Here is a 17160-nt window from a genome sequence, read left to right as displayed (position 1 = left end):
CTTCTCGAGATGTGCCCTCTCTGGGGAGACAGGAATGTGACGGGATCCCCTCACTGTTGTATCTTGAATAAATGCTGCTGCTTCATCCTCTAGGGTCATGGCCCTGTCCCTGTGTGGGAGGGGCCTCTTCCATTCCCTGACTAGGAAACCACACTCCATTTAGAAAAGAATTGAGAGGCTAAGTCAACACTGAATAACATTTTGACTCCATTCATGGCTTTCTTCTTTCTTCTTTCCAGAAGGACTTTTGTGGCAAAATGGATCTTTTCTTGCTGTGTTTGTTCTTATTGGAAGGCAGGCCCAGGAGGCCTGTGAAATGTTGGGGAACTGGACCCCAGGGGAGGGAGTTCCAGGCTGCGCACTTTAGGATTCCTTCTCCAGGGAAAGCAACCTCATCCCCGATCCTGACCACCCTCCTGTTTGGCTTCCACAGGCTGGGACTTATCTGGCTTCCCTCTGCCAACACTCTCCCTGCCTCAAGTGTCCCCAGCACAGATGGCTTCATTTTTCTCTCAACTCAGGGAACTTGCTCAACTTCTGTAAAAGTCCCCACTTAGTGGTAGAAGCTTGCTGATGGCACGTTTTAAAACATTGATTCAAATAACCTTTTAATACTTGAATATTTTAAGTTTTATACATAGTTTCTAATTTTTTTCCTAACGTATTCAGATACCTAATAAGATCCTAGAATGGCACCATTTTGTCTTTCTCTGAGTGCCTGGCTCTGCTCTCTCAGGAGTGGGTTCTGAGGTCTCTGGACTACAGGATATTCAGAAGGTCAGGAAGAACCCTGGTCTAGGGATGAGGGGCAGGGGGATGGCCTCCTTCCTCGAGCAGGCACAGCACCACCTGCTGCCTCTTCTGCCAGCACCTGTGTGGGAGCCCAGGCATCCTTTGTAACCCTGCATTACCAGCAGGCTGAAAGAAAACAGAAGTGTGGATGCTGCCACTTATTTTCAACAAATTAACCCATAAACAATTCCCTCTCTTTTTCAGAAAAAGGAGTTTGGGGCAAGGAGAGGGGAGAAGGGAGATGAAACCCAGAGCTGAGTTTCCAGATAATCCTGCAGGAGAAAAGGATGCAGCTGCCTAGAGGAGAGAAGCAGGATCACACTCAGGAAAGTGTGTGGGTCCTGGTTGACACCAACACCCAGTGCAGTTCTGTCTGGTGACCTCTGCACCAGACAAGGTGGGGAAGGTTAGTGTTCCCTGGATGTCCATGGGCAGATCCTGCTGAGCACACAGCATGTTGGAGAATCTGACACTGGAGCCATTCTCCTCTACTCCAGGCCATTCCAGGCAAGGCAGGGCAAGGCAGGGAAGGGCAGAGCAGCGCAGGTCAGGGAAGGGCAGGGAAGGGCAGGGCAGGGAAAGGTAAGACAAGGCAAGACAGGGAAGGGCAGGGCAGGGCAATCCCAGACAAGGCAAGGCAAGAGAAGGCAATGCAAAAGAAGGCAATGCAATTCCAGGAAAGACAATTGTAGGAAAGGCAATTTCAGGCAAGGCAAGGCAAGACAAGGCAGGGAAAGGAAATTCGAGGCAAGGCAATTGCAGGTAAGGCAAGGCAAGGTAATTCCAGGGAAGGTAACTGCAGGCAAGGCAATGCAAGGAAATTTCAGGCAAGGCAAGGCAACAGAGGGAAAGGCAAGGCTATTCCAGGCAAGGCAATTTCAGGCAATGCAAGGTAAGGCAAGGCAAAAAATTTCAGGCAAGGAAATTCAAGGCAAGGCAAGGCAGGGCAGGGCAGGACAGGGCAGAGAAAGGCAAGGCAAGTCAAGGCAAGACCAATCCAAGCAAGTCAATTTCAGGCAAGGCAAGGCAATTCCAGGGAAGCTAATTCAAGGCAAGGCAAGGGAACACAATTCCAGGCAAGGGAACTCCAGGCAATTTCACACCAGGCAATTCCAGGCAAGGGATGGCAAAGCAAGGCAATTTGAGGTAAGTCAAGGAAAGGCAACTCAAGGCAATTCCATGCAAGGCAAGGCAAGGCAAGGCAAGCCAAGGCAAGGAAAGGCAAGGCAATTTCAGGCAAAAAATTTCCAGTCAAGCAAGGCAAGACGATGTAATTCCAGGCAAGGCAATTCCAGGCAAGGCAAGGAAGGGCAATTCCAGTAAAGATGATTGCAGGCAAGGCAAGGCAAGGCAATTCCAGGAAAGGCAAGGCAAGGCAATTTCAGGTTAGGAAATTCCAGGCAACACAATTCCAGGCAATGAAGGCAAGTCAAGGCAAGGCATGGCAAGGCAAGGCAATACAAGGCAATTCCAGGCAAAGCAAGGCAAGGGAAGACAAGCAAGGCAATTTTGGGAAAGGAAATTCCAGGAAAGGAAATTCAAGGCAAGGCAATTCCAGGTAAGGCAAGGCAAGGCAATTCCAGGAAAGGCAAGGCAAGGCAATTTTAGGCTAGGAAATCCCAGGCAATGGAATTCCAGGCAATGCAAGGCAATTCCAAGCAAAGCAAGAGAAGGGAAGGCAAGCAAGACGATTCTGGGAAAGGCAATTCCAGGTAAGGCAAGGCATGGCAAGACAAGGCAGGGAAAGGGAATTCCAGGCAAGGCAATTCCAGGTAAGGTGAGGCAAGGCAATGCAGGGTAAGTCAATTCCAGGAAAGACAAGGCAAGGCAAAGCAAGGCAAAGCAATTCGAGGAAAGGCAATTCCAGGCAATTCCAGGCAAGGCAATTCCAGACAAGGCAATTCCAGACAAGGTAATTTCAGACAAGGAAAGGAAAGGCAATTCCAGGCAAGGCAAAACAAGGCAAAAAAGGGCCATTCTGGGCAAGGCAATTTTAGGCAAAGCAAGGTAATTCCAGGCAAGGAAAGGCAAGGCAAGACAAGGCAAGGCAATTCCAGACAAGGTAATTCCGGGAAAGGCAAGGCAATTTACCTGGAATTCCCTTGCCTAGAATTGCCTTGCCTGAAATTGCCTTGCCTTGCCTTATGTTGCCTTGCCTTGCCTGAATGTGCCTTGCCTTGCATTGACTGGAATTGGGTTGTCTGGAATTGCCTTGACCTGCCTTAGTGGGAATTTCCTTGCCTGGAATTGTCTTTCCCTGCCTTTTCTTGCCTTGCCTGGCCTGGAATGCCATTCTGGCAATTGTCTTGCCTGGAATTGCCTTGCCTGGAATTGCCTGGAATTGCCTTTCCTCGAATTGCTTTGCCTTGCTTTGCCTTGCCTTGTTTTGCCTGGAATTGCCTGGCCTAGAATTGCATTGTCTTGCCTTACCTTGCCTTGCCTGGAATTACCTTTCCTGGAATTACCTTGTCTGAAATTACCTTGTCTGGAATTTCCTTGCCTGGTCTTGCCTGGTATTTTCTTACTTGGAATTGCATTGCATTGCATTGCCTTGCCTTGCCTGGAATGACCTTGCCTCTCCTTGCCTTTCTTTGCCTTGCCTGGAATTTCCTTGCTGGAAATTTTTTGCCTTGCCTTGTCTAGCATTGCCTAGAATTTCCTTGCCTGGAATAGATTGGCCTTCCCTTGCCTGGAATTGCCTTACCCTGCATTTCCTTGCCTTTCTTGGAATTGCCTTGCCTGATATTGCCTTTCCCTGCCTTGTCTTGCCTTGCCTAGCCTGAAATTGCCTTTCCTGCAATTGCCTAGCCTGGAATTGCATCACCTTGCCTTGCCTTGTTTTGTTTCGCCTTGCCTGGAATTGCTTTGACTTGCCTGGAATTGCTTTGCCGTGCCTGGAATTGAAATGCCTGGAATTGCCTTGCCTTACCTTACCTTATCTGGAGTTGCCTTGCCTGGAATTGCATTGCATTACCTTGCTTCTCCTTGCCTGGAATTGCCCTGCATTGCCTTCCCTGGAATAGCCTTGCCTGGAATTGCCTTCTCTTGCCTTGCCTTGACTGCAATTGCCTTGTCTCAAGTTGCCTTGGCTTGCCTTTCCTCACCTGGATGGCCTTGCCTAGAATTTTCTTGCCTTTGCATTGCTTTGCCTTTACTGGAATTGTCTTGCCTGGAATTGCTTTGCCTTGCCTTAGTGGGAATTATCTTGCCTGGCATTGCCTTTCCCTGCCTTTTCTTGCTTGCCTGGCCTGGAACTGCCTTGCCTGGAATTGTTATTCCTTGTCTTTCCAGAAATTGCCTTGTCTGGAATTGTTTTGCCTTGTCTTACCTTGCCTGGAAATGCCTTGCCTGGAATTGCCCTTTTTTGCCTTGCCTTGCCTCAAATTGCCTTGCTTGAAATTCCCTTCATTGCCTTGCCTCAAATTGCCTTGCTTGAAATTTCCCTGCATTTCCTTGCCTCAAATTGCCTTGCCTGGAATTACCCTGCTTTGCCTTGCCTTTTCTTACCTCACATTACCTTGCCTGGAATTGGCCTGCCTTGACTTGTTTTGCCTTGCCTGGAATTGCCATGCCTTTCCTCGCCTGAAATTGACTTGCCTGAAATTTTCTTGCGTTGCCAGGAATTTTCTTGCATTGCCTTGCTTTTCCTAGCCTGGAATTGCCCTGTCTGGAATTGCCTTGCCTGGAATTGCCTTGCCTTGGCTTGCCTTGCCTTGCCTGAAATTGCTGTGCCTAGAAATTGCCTTGCCTTGACATGCCTGACATGCCTGAATTTCCTTGCTTGCAATTGCTTTGCCTAGCTTTGCCTGAAATTTACTTGCCTAGAATTGCCTTGCATTAACTTGCCTTGCCAGGAATTTTCTTGACTTACCTTCCCTTGCCTTGCCTTGTCTTGCCTCTCCTGGAACTGCCTTGCCTTGCCTTGCCTGGAATTGCCTTACCTTAGTTTGCCTTGTCTTGCTTTGCCTTGCCTGGAATTGCCTTGCCTTGCCTTGCCTTGCCTTGTGTTGCCTGAAATTTTCTAGCTGAGAATTGCATTTTCTTGTCTTGTCTGGAGTTGCCTTGAATGGAATTGCATTTCCTTGCCTTGCCTTGAATTGCCTTCCCTGGAATTGTCTTGCCTTGCCTGATATTTCCTTGCCTGCATTGGACTTGCCTTGCCTTGCCTTTAATTTCCTTGCCTGAAATTTTTTGCCTTTCCTTGCCTTGCATTGCCTGGAGTTGCCTTGCCTGGAATAGCCTTGCCTTGCCTTGCCTGGAATTGCCTTGCCTGGAATTGCCTTGCCTTGCCTTGACTTGCCTGGAATTGCCTGGCCTAGAGTTATATTGCCTTGCCTTACATTGCCTTTCCTGGAATTGCCTGGCTGGAAATTGTTTTTCCTTGCCTTTCCTGGAATTGCTTTGTCTGGAATTGCCTTGGCTTGTCTTGCCTTGCCTTGCCTGGAATTGACTTGCCTGGAATTGCCCTTTTTTGCCTTGCCTCACCTTGCCTCAAATTGCCTTGCATGAAATTTTCCTGCCTTTCCTTGCCTCGAATTGCCTTGCCTGGAATTACCCTGCTTTGCTTTGCCTTTTCTTACCTCGAATTACCTTGACTGGAATTGGCCTGCCTTACCTTATTTTGCCTTACCTGGAATTGCCATGCCTTTCCTTGCCTGAAATTTTCTTGCCTTGTTTGGAATTTTCTTGCATTGCCTTGCTTTGCCTAGCCTGGAATTGCCCAGTCTGGAATTGCCTTGCCTTGCCTTGCCTTTAATTTCCTTGCCTGGAATATTTTGCCTTTCCTTGCCTTGCATTGCCTGGAATTGCCTTGCCTGGAATAGCCTTGCCTTGCCTTGCCTGAAATTGCCTTGCCCTCCATTGCCTTGCCTTGCCTGAAGTTACCTGCCCTGGAATTACCTTGCCTTGCCTTACCTGCAATTGCCTTGCCTCAAATTTCCTTTCCCTGCCTTGTCTTGCCTTCCTTGCCTGAAATCCCCTTTCCTACAATTGCCTTGCCTGGGATTGCATTGCCTTGCCTTGCCTTGCCTGAAATCGCCTTACCTGGAATTTCCCTTTTTTGCCTTGCCTCACCTTGTCTCAAATTGCCTTGCTTGGAATTTCCCTGTCTTGCCTTGCCTCGAATTGCCTTGCCTGGAATTACCTTGCTTTGCCTTGCCTTTTCTTACCTCAAATTGCCTTGCCTGGAATTGGCCTACTTTGCCTTGTGTTGCCTTACCTGAAATTGCTTTGCCTGGAGTTGACTTGCCTGAAATTGCCATGCCTTGCCTTGCCTGAAATTGACTTGCTTAAATTTTCTTGCCTTGCCAGGAATTTTCTTGCATTGCCTTGCTTTGCCTAGCCTGGATTTGCCCTGTCTGGAATTGCCTTTCCTTGGCTTGCCTTTCCTTGCCTGGAATTGCCATGCCTAGAATTGCCTTGCCTGCCATGCTTGGATTTCCCTTGCTTTCAATTGCTTTGCCTAGCTTTGCCTGAAATTTACTTGCCCTTGAATTGCCTTGCATTGAATTGCCTTACCGGGAATTTTCTTGCCTTGCATTTTTTTGCCTTCCTTTGCTTTGCCTTGCCTTGCCTTGCCTTGCCTTGCCTTGCCTTGCCTTGCCTTGCCCTTCCCGGCCCTGCCCTGACCTGCCCTGCCCTGCCCTGCCCTGCCCTGCCCTGCCCTGCCCTACCCTGCCCTGCCTGGAATTGCCTTGCCTTGCCTTGCCTTGCCTTGCCTTGCCTTGCCTTGCCCTGCCTTGCCCTGCCTTGCCCTGCCTTTCCCTGCCTTGCCCTGCCTTGCCCTGCCCTGCCCTGCCCTGCCCTGCCCTGCCCTGCCATGCCTTGCCTTGCATGGAATTGCATTGCCTTGCCTTGATTGGACTTGCCTTGCCTTGCCTTTAATTTCCTTGCCTGAATTTTTTTGCCTTTCCTTACCTTGCATTGCCTGGAATAGCCTTGCCTAAAATAGCCTTGCCTTGCCTTGCCTTGCCTGGAATTGCCTTGACTTGCATTGCCTGGAATTGCCTTGCCTGGAGTTACCTTTCCTGGAATTATTTTGCCTTGCCTTACCTGCAATTGCCTTGCCTTACCTGCAATTGCCTTGCCTAGAATTTCCTTTCCCTGCCTTGTCTTGCCTTGCCTTGCCTGAAATTGCCTTTTCTGCAATTGCCTTGCTTGGCATTGCCTTCTCTTGTCTTGCCTTGCATTGCCTGGAATTGCCTTGCCTTCCCTTGCCTGAAATCGCCTTGCCTGAAATTGTACTTTTTGCCTTGACTTGCCTTTCTTGGAATTGCATTTTTTTTTTTTTTGGTCTGGAATGACCTTGGTGAAATTGCCTTGCCTGAAATAACCTTGCCTCTCCATGCCTTTCCTTACCTTGTCTGGAATTTCCTTGCTGGATTTGTTTGCTTGTTTGCCTTGCATTGCCTGGAATTGCCTTACCCTGTGATGCCTTGCCTTGCCTAAAATTGTCTTGCCTGATATTGCCTTGCCTTGTCTTGCCTGGAGTTGCCTTCCCTAGAGTTACGTTGCCTTGCCTTCCCTGGTATTGCCTTGCCTGAAATTGCCTTTCCCTGCATTGTCTTGCCTTACCTAGCCTGGAATTGCCTTTCCTGCAATTGCATAGCCTGAAATTGCATTGCCTTGCCTTGCCTGGAATTGCTTTGACTTGTATTACCTTGCCTATAATTGCCTTGCCTGGAATTGACATGCTGGGAATTGTCTTGCCTTGCCTTACCTGGAATTGCCTTGCCTGGAATTGCATTGCATTACCTTGCTTCTTTTTGTCTGGAAGTGCCCTGACTTGCCTTCCCTGAAAGAGCCTTGCCTGAAATTGCCTTGTCTTGCCTTGCCTTGACTGAAATTGCCTTGTTTCAAATTGCCTTGGCTTGCCTGAAATTGCCTTGTCTTGCCTTGACTTGACTGGAAATGCCTCGTTTCAAATTGCCTTGGCTTGCCTGGAATTGCCTTGCCTAGAATTTCCTTGCCTTGCATTGCCTTGCCTTGCCTTGACTGGAATTGCCTTGCTTTGCGTTGACTGGAATTGCCTTGCTGAAATTGCCTTACCTGGTTTTAGCTAGAATTGCCTTGCCTGAAATTGCCTTGCCTGGAATGACCTTGCCTCCCTTGCCTTTCCCTTTCTTGTCTGAAATTGCCTTGTCTTGCCTGGAATTTCCTTGCTTGGAATTGCGTTGCATTGCCTTGCCTGAAATTGCCTTACCTGGAATGACCTTACCTCTCCTGGCCTTTCCTTGCCTTGCCTAGAATTTCCTTGCTGAAATTTTTTTTGCCTTGCCTTACCTTGCATTGCCTAGAATTGCCTTTCCTGGAATGGATTTGCCTTCCCTTGCCTGGAATTGCCTTACTCTGCCTTACTCTGTGTTGCCTTGCCTTTCTTGGAATTGCCTTGCCTGATATTGCCTTTCCCTGCCTTGTCTAGCTTTGCCTAGCCTGAAATTGCCTTTGCTGCAATTGCCTAGCCTGGAATTTCATTGCCTTGCCTTGACTTGTTTTTCCATGCCTGGAATTGCTTTGACTTTCATTTTGACTGGCAAGGCAAGTCAATGCAAGGCAATTCCAAGCAAGCAAATTTTAGGCAAAGCTAGGCAAAGCAATTGCAAGCAAGGGAAATCCAGGCACAGCAGGCGAGGCAAGGCAAGGTAATTCTAGCCATGGCAATTCCAGGCAATGAAAGGCAAGCCAAGGCAAGGCAATTCCAGACAGGACATTTGCTGTGCCTCAAATTGAAATGCCTGGGATTGCCTTGCCTTGCCTTCCTGAAATTGCCTTGCCTAGAATTGCATTGCATTACCTTGCTTCTCCTTTGCTGGAATTGCCCTGCCTTGCCTTCCCAGGAATAGCCTTGCCTGGATTTGCCTTCTCTTGCCTTGCCTTGCCTGGAATTGCCTTGTTTCAAGTTGCCTTGGCTTGCCTTACCTCAACTGGAATACCTTGCCTAGAATTTCCTTGCCTTGCATTGCGTTGCTCTGCCTTGACTGGAATTGCCTTGCCTAGAATTGCCTTGCCTTGCCTTAGCGGGAATGGTCTTGCCTGTCATTGCCTTTCCCTGCCTTTTCTTGCCTCGCCTCACCTGGAATTGCCTTTCTGGCCATTGCCTTGCCTGGAATTCTCTTGCCTTGCATTGCCTGGAATTGCCTTGTTTTGCATGGAATTGTCTTGCCTTGCCTGGAATTGCCTGGCCTAGAATTGCATTGTCTTACCTTTAATGGCCTTGCCTAAAATTGTATTTTTTTTTGGCCTTTCCTGGAATTGCCTTGTCTTGCCTTGCCTTGCCTGAAATTGCCTTACCTGGAATTGCCCTTTTTTGTCTGGCCTCACCTTGCCTCAAATTGCCTTGCTTGGAATTTCCCTGTCTTGCCTTGCCTCAAATTGCCTTGCCTGGAATTACCTTGCTTTGCCTTGCCTTTTCTTACCTCAAATTACCTTGGCTGGAATTGGCCTACCTTGCCTTGTTTTGCCTTGCCTGGAGTTGCCATAACTTGCCTTGCCTGAAATTTTCTTGCCTTTCCAGGAATTTTCTTGCATTTCCTTGCTTTGCCTAGTCTTGATTTGCCCTGTCTGGAATTGCCTTGCCTTGGCTTAGCTTTCCTTGCCTGGAATTGCCATGGCTAGAATTACCTTGCCTTGCCTCGCCTGCTGTGCCTGGATTTCCCTTGCTTGAAATTGCTTTGCCTAGCTTTGCCTGAAATTTACTTGCCTGGAATTGCCTTGCATTGACTTGCCTTGCCAGAAATTTTCTTGCCTTGCCTTTCCTTGCCTTCCCTTGCCTTGCCTTGTCTTGTCTTTCCTGGAATTGCCTTGCCTTGCCTTGCCTGGAATTGCCTAGCCTGGAACTGCCTTTTCTTGTCTTGCCTGGAGTTGCCTTGAATGGAATTGCATTGCCTTGCCTTGCCTTGAATGGCCTTCCCTGGAATTGTCTTGCCTTGCCTGATACTACCTTGCCTAACTAGACTGGACTTGCCTTGCCTTGCCTTGTCTTTCCTTGCCTGGATTTTTTTGCCTTTCCTTGCCTTGCATTGCCTGGAATTGCCTTGCCTGGAATAGCCTTGCCTTGCCTTGCCTGGAATTGCCTTGCCCTCCATTGCCTTGCCCTGCCCGGAATTTCCTTGCCTAGAATTTCCTTGCTTTGCCTTGCCTTTCATTGCCTTGCCGTGCCGTGCCTTGCCTTGCCTGGAGTTACCTTTCCTGCAATTCTCGCCTCGCCCCGCCTCGCCTCGCCTCGCCTCGCCCTGCCCCGCCCCGCCCCGCCCCGCCCCGTCCCGCCCTGCCCCGCCTTGCCCCGCCTTGCCTTGCCCTGCCCTGCCCTGCCCTGCCCTGCCCTGCCCTGCCCTGCCCTGCCCTGCCCTGCTCTGCCTTGCCTTGCCTAGAATTGCCTTGCCTGGAATTGACTTGCCTGAAATTGCCTTCCCTTGCCCTACCTGGAATTGGCTTGCCTGGAATTGTCTTGTATTGCCTTGCTTTTTTTTGCCTGGAATTGCCCTGCCTTGAGTTTTCTGGAATAACCTTGCCTGGAATTGCCTTGTCTTGCCTTGCCATGACTGAAATTGCCTCATTTTGAATTGCCTTGCCTTGATTTTCTTTGTCTGGAATAGTCTTGCCTTGCATTGCCTTGCCTTGCCTTGAATTGTGTTCTCTTGAATTGCCTTGTCTTGCCTGAAATTGCCTTGCCTGGATTGGTCTTGCATTGCCTTGCCTTTACTTGCCTTGCCTTTAATTTCCTTGCCTGGAATTTTTTGCCTTTCCTTGCCTTGCATTGCCTGGAATTGCCTTGCCTGGAATAGCATTCCCTTGCCTTGCTTTTAATAGCCTTGCCTTGCCTTGCTTTGCCTTGCCTGGAATTGCCTGGCCTAGAATTGCATTGACTTGCTTACCTTGCCTTGCCTGGAATTGCCTATTTTTGCCTTTCCTCGAATTAACTTGTCTGGAATTGCCTTGCCTTGTCTTGCCTTGCCTTGCCTGGAATTGCCTTGCCTTCCTTTGCCTGAAATCGCTTTGCCTAAAATTGTGCTTTTTTGCCTTGCCTTGCCTGGAATTGCCTATTTTTGCCTTTCCTCAAATTAACTTGTCTGGAATTGCCTTGCCTTGTCTCGCCTTGCCTTGCCTGGAATTGCCTTGACTTCCTTTGCCTGAAATCGCTTTGCCTAAAATTGTGTTTTTTTGCCTTACCTTGCCTTGCTTGGAATTGCCTTTCCTTTTTTTTGTCTAAAATGACCTTTCCTGAAATTGCCTTGCCTGGAACAACCTTGCCTTTCCTTGCCTTGCCTGGAATTTCCTTGCTAGAATTTGTTTGTCTTGCCTTGCCTTGCATTGCCTGGAATTGCCTTGCCTGGAATAGCCTGTCTTCCCTTGCCTGGAATTGCCTCACGCTGCATTGCCTTGCCTTGCCTGAAGTTGTCTTGCCTGATATTGCCTTGCCTAAAGTTGTCTTGCCTTGCCTTGCCTTGCCTTAAGTTGTCTTGCCTGATATTGCCTTGCCTTGCCTTGCCTTGCCTTGCCTTGTCCTGCTTTGCCTTGCCTTGCCTGGAGTTGCCTTCCCTGGAGTTGCCTTGCCTTGCCTTCCCTAAAATTGCCTTGCCTGGAATTGCCTTTCCCTGCCTTGTCTTGTCTTGCCTAGCCTGGAATTGCCTTTTCTGCAATTGCCTAGCCTGGAATTGCATTGCTTTGGCTTGCCTTCTGTTGCCTTGCCTGGAATTGCTTTGACTTGCATTGCCTTGCCTTGCCTGAAATTGCCTTACCTGGAATGACCTTGCCTCTCCTTGCCTTTCCTTGCCTTGCTTAGAATTTCCTTGCTAGAATTTTTTTGCCTTGCCTTACCTTGCATTGCCTAGAATTGCCTTGTCTGGAATAGATTTGCCTTCCCTTGCCTGGAATTGCTTTACTCTGCATTGCCTTGCCTTTCTTGGAATTGCCTTGCCTGATATTGCCTTTCCCTGCCTTGTCTTGCCTTGCCTAGCCTGAAATTGCCTTTGCTGCAATTGCCTAGCCTGGAATTTTATTGCCTTGCCTTGAATTGTTTTGCCATGCCTGGAATTGCTTTGACTTGCATTGCTGTGCCTCAAATTAAAATGCCTGGAATTACCTTGCCTTGCCTTACCTGAAATTGCCTTGCCTGGAATTGCATTGCATTACCTTGCTTCGTCTTGCCTGGAATTGCCCTGCCTTGCCTTCCCTGGAATAGCCTTGCCTGGAATTGCCTTCCCTTGCCTTGCCTTGACTGGAATTGCCTTGTTTCAAGTTACCTTGGCTTGCCTTACCTCACCTGGAATTTCCTTCCCTAGAATTTTCTTGCCTTGCATTGCATTGCTTTGCCTTGACTGAAATTGCCTTGCCTGGAATTGTCTTGCCTTGCCTTAGTGGGAATTGCCTTGCCTGTCATTGCCTTTCCCTGCCTTTTCTTGCCTTGCCTTGCCTGGAATTGCCTTTCCTGCAATTGCCTTGCCTTGCCTGGAATTGCCTTGCCTTGCCTGGAATTGCCTGGCCTAGAATTGCATTGTCTTGCCTGGAATTGCCTTGCCTGGAATTTTTTTTTTCTCTTGCCGTTCCTGGAATTGCCTTGTCTTGCCTGAAATTGCTCTTCCTGCAATTGACTTGCTTGGGATTGCATTGGCCTTGCCTTGTCTTGCCTGGCATTGCCTTCTCTTGCCTTGTCTTGCCTTGCCTTGACTGGAATTGGCTTGCCTTGAATTGTCTCGTACTGCCTTGCTTTTTGTTGCCTGAAGTTGCCCTGCCTTGACTTCCCTGAAATTGCCTTGCCTGAAATTGCCTTGTTTTGCCTTGCCATGAATAAAGTCGCCTCATTTCAAATTGCCTTGCCTTGACTTTCCTCACCTGGAATTGCCTTGGCTTCCATTGCTTTGCCTTCCCTTGAATTGCCTTCTCTGGAATTGCCTTGCCATGCCTGGAATTGCCTTGCCTTGGTTGGTCTTGCCTTGCCTTTAATTTTCTTGCCTGGAATTTTTTGCTTTTCCTTGCCTTGCATTGCCTGGAATTACCTTGCCTGAAATAGCCTTGCCTTGCCTTGCCTTGCCTGGAATTGCCTGTCCTATAATTGCATTGTCTTGCCATACATTGCCTTACGTGCAATTGCCTTGCCTGGAATTGCCTATTTTTACCTTTCCTCGAATTGACTTGTCTGGAATTGCCTTGCCTTGTCTTGCCTTGCCTTGCCTGGAATTGCCTGGAATTACCTTGCCTGAAATAGACTTGCCTTGCCTTGCCTGGAATTGCCTGGCCTAGAATTGCATTGTCTTGCCATACCTTGCCTTACGTGGAATTGCCTTGCCTGGAATTGCCTATTTTTACCTTTCCTCAAATTGACTTGTCTGGAATTGCCTTGTCTTGTCTTGCCTTGCCTTGCCTGGAATTGCCTTGCCTTGCCTTGCCTGAAATCGCCTTGCCTGAAATTGTGCTTTTTTGCCTTCCCTTGCTTGGAATTGCCTTTCCTTTCCTTGTCTGAAATTACCTTGTCTGGAATTGCCTTGCCTTTTCTTGCCTGAAATTTCCTTGCTTGGAATTATGTTGCATTGCATTGCCTTGCCTTGCCTGAAATTGCCTTGCCTGGAATGATCTTGCCTATCTTTTCCTTTCCTTGCCTAGCCTGGAATTTCCTTGCTGATATTTGTTTGCCTTGCCTTGCCTTGCCTTGCATTGTCTAGAATTGCCTTGCCTGGAATAGCCTTGCCTTCACTTGCCTGGAATTGCCTTACTCTGCATTGCCTTGCCTTGCCTGAAACTGTCTTGCCTGATATTGCCTTGCCTTGCCTTGCCTGGAGTTGCCTTCCCTGGAATTGCCTTGCCTTGCCTTCCCTGGAATTGCCTTGCCTGAAATTGCCTTTCCCTGCATTGTCTTGCCTTGCCTAGCCTGGAATTGCCTTTCCTGCAATTGCCTAGCCTGGAATCACAATGCTTTGCATTGCCTTCTGTTGCCTTGCCTGGAATTGTTTTGACTTGCATTGCCTTGCCTAGAATTGCCTTGCCTGGAATTAACATGCCTGGAATTGCATTGCATTACCTTGCTTCTTTTAGTCTGAAATTGCCCTGACTTGCCTTCCCTGGAATAGCCTTGCCTGGCATTGCCTTGCCTTGCCTTGACTGCAATTGCCTTGTTTCAAATTGGCTTAGCTTGCCTTTCCTCACCTGGAATTGCCTTGCCTAGAATTTCCTTGCCTTGTGTTGCCTTGCCTTGCCTTGACTGGACTTGCCTTGCTGGAATTGCCTTGCTTTGTTCTAGCTAGAATTGCCTTTACTGGAATTTCCTTTATTTGCCTTGTCTTGCCTTCTCTGGCCTGGAATTGCCTTTCTGGCAACTGCCTTGCCTGAAAATGCCTTGCCTTGCATTGCCTGGAATTTCCTTTCTTGGAATTGCCTTGCCTTGCATTGCCTTGCCTTGCCTGGAATTGCCTGGCTTAGAATTGAATTGCCTTGCCTTACTTTGCCTTGCCTGGAATTGTTTTTCCTTGCTTTTCCTGGAATTGTCTTGTCTGGAATTGCCTTGCCTTGTCTTGCCTTGCCTTGCCTGGAATAGCCTTGCCTTGCCTGAAAACGTCTTGGCTGGTATTGCCCTTTTTTTGACTTGCCTTGCCTTGCCTCTAATTTCCTTGCTTGGAATCTCCCTGCCTTGCCTTGCCTGGAATTATCCTGCTTTGCCTTGACTTACCTAGAATTAACTTGCCTGGAAATGGCCTGCCTTGTTTTGTTTTGCTTTGCTTGGAATTGCCATGCCTTGCCTTGCCTGAAATTGCCTTGCCTGAAATTTTCTTGCCCTGTCATGAATTCTTTTGCATTGCCTTGCCTTGCGTAGCCTGGAATTGCCCTGTTTGGAATTGTCTTGCCTTGGCTTGCCTTGGCTTGCCTTGCCTTGCCTGCCATGCCTGGATTTGCCTTGCTTGCAGTTGCCTTGCCTGGTTTGCCTGAAATTTACTTGCCTGGAATTGCCTTGCATTGACTTGTCTTGCCAGAAATTTTCTTGCCTTGCCTTTCCTTGCCTTTCCTTGCCTTCCCTTGCCTTGCCTTTTCTTGCTTTTCCTGGAATTGCCTTGCTTTGCCTTGTCTTACCTTGCTTGGAATTGCCTTTCCTGGAATTGCCTTGCCTTGCCTTGCCTTGTCTTGCCTTGGATTGCCTTGCCTTGCCTTCCCTGGAATTGCCTTGCCTTGCCTCACCTGGAATTGCATTTCCTTGCCTTGCCTGGAATTGTCTTTACTGGAATTACCCTGCCTTGCCCTGCCTGGAATTGCCTTGCCTGGAATTACCTTGTCTTGTCTTGCGTGACTGGAATTTTCTTGCCTTGCCATGCCTTGTCTTGCCTTGCCTGGAATTGCCTTGACTTGCCTTGGCTTGCTTTGCCTGAAGTTTTTTTTCCTTGCCTTTACATCCATGGAATTGCCTTGAGTTGCCTTTCCTATCCTTGCCTGGAATTTTTTTGCCTTGCCTTGCCTTGCATTACCTGGAATTGCCTTGTCTGGAATAGCCTTGCCTTGCCTTGCCTTGCCTTGCCTTGCCTGAGATTGCCTTGCCTTGTCTTGCCTGGAGTTACCTTTCCTAGAATTGCCTTGCCCTGCACTCCTCTTTGCTTGTGAACCTGGTGAGGCAGGGAGCAGAAAATATGAAAATTAGCAGGATTAGGTGGCACTTGCCTTTATACCCAGGTACTGTTGACACTGAGGCAGGAGAATTGCTTGAACCCGGGAGGCAGAGGTGCAGTGATCCAAGTGCAGGCCACTGCACTCTAGCCAGAATGACTGCTCAACACTCCATCTCAAATAAATAAGAAATAAATAAATGTAAGACTGTAATTATATCACTTTGGGAGGCTCTGGTAGGTAGTTCATCTGAAATCAGCTGTTCGAGATCAGCCTGGCCAATATGGAGAAACCCCATCTCTACCAAAAATATAAATACTAGCTGGGTGTTGTTGCATGCGCCTGTAGTCTCAGCTGCTCAGGAAGCTGAGACAGGAGAATTACTTGAACCCAGGATGCGAAGGTTGCAGTCAGCAAAGATCATGCCACTGCACTTCAGCCTTGGAGACAGAGCCAGACTCCAACTCAAAATAAGTAAATAAATACAATTAAAAATTTCTTAAAAATGTAAAAAGATTGCAATTGTGCAGCAGTAGCATGCTAGTCCTATCCAGGTAGTGAAGGCAGACTTTATACACAAATCTCACAAGAACTTTTATACCCATCCCTGAAAGAAAGCCCTGATTGCCTTACAAAGAAACAGTACGTGGACAAATGCATGGGCTGTCCCAAAAAGTGCTGGAAAGATCAACAGAAAACAGGGTGTGACATGCTCAGGCCTTGAGGCCAAAATGCCCTTTTTCAGAGCAGCTGCCAGAAGACAGTGAGCAGGATCGGGTTGGTGGTCACCTGTGGGTGAAGAGGAGAATAGTCAGCTCTGGGCAGGGGTGTAGGGGCCTGGATATCCTCACTGGAACAGAAGAGAGCTGCTCCGTGATGCTCAGCTGACAGGTAGAGCCTTGTAAATCCAAGTTCTCATGGTACAGAGGCCAGCCAAGGCAAGGACAAAGACAGGCATGCACAGGAATGGTTTTCTGGAGGACAGGGCCCAGTTACATCTCTCAAATCGGACCATATTGGTAGGAAGGTAACATCTCGGTGAGCTCCCAAACTAGATGGTGTGAGAGGCCCTGGACCAGGCAGCTGGACTGGACATCTCATGGTTCTGTATTCCAGGAAACAGCATTTAGCACTTGTCTGGCCAGTTCTCCAAAACAACAACCCACATGCCATCTTTCCATTTCCCCCCTGTTCCCAGACTGGGCAGGGGCCAACCAGAAACTCTTCCTTAAGGTTTTCAGTCATTGCCAAAATCGGAGCCCAGCAGTGAGGAGGTGATGTTAACATGTGACTCTGGGCCAGGTGCTGCCTCAGGCTGTAAACTCAGTGCTTTTGGGAAGCTGATCTGGGAGGATCATTTGACATCAGTAGTTCAAGACCAACCTGAGAAACATAGATCTCTACAAAAAAAATAAAAATTACCCAGCTCAGGTGACATGCACCCAGAGTCCCAGCTACTTGGGAGTCTGGGGTGGCTGGAGCTCAGGAGTTCAGAGCTGTACCTCTGATGTTGCCACTGCACTCCAACATGAAAGACAGAGTGAGGCCATGTCCTGAAAAAGGAACAAACACACTAGGCATAAAAGAAACATATCTGAAAATGGCCGGGCCTGTAATCCCAGAACTTTGAGAGGCTGAGGTGAGTGGATCACCTGATGTCAGGAATTCAAGAGCAGCCTGGCCAACATGGTGAAACCCCATCTCTACTAAAAGTACAAAAATTAGCTGGGCATGCTGGTGGGCACCTGTAATCCCAGCTACTCAGGACTCTGAGGCAGGAGAATTGCT

This window comes from Callithrix jacchus, chromosome 1, assembly GCF_049354715.1.
Source record: "Callithrix jacchus isolate 240 chromosome 1, calJac240_pri, whole genome shotgun sequence".
NCBI lineage: Eukaryota > Metazoa > Chordata > Mammalia > Primates > Cebidae > Callithrix > Callithrix jacchus.
This window is presented reverse-complemented; position numbering follows the sequence as displayed.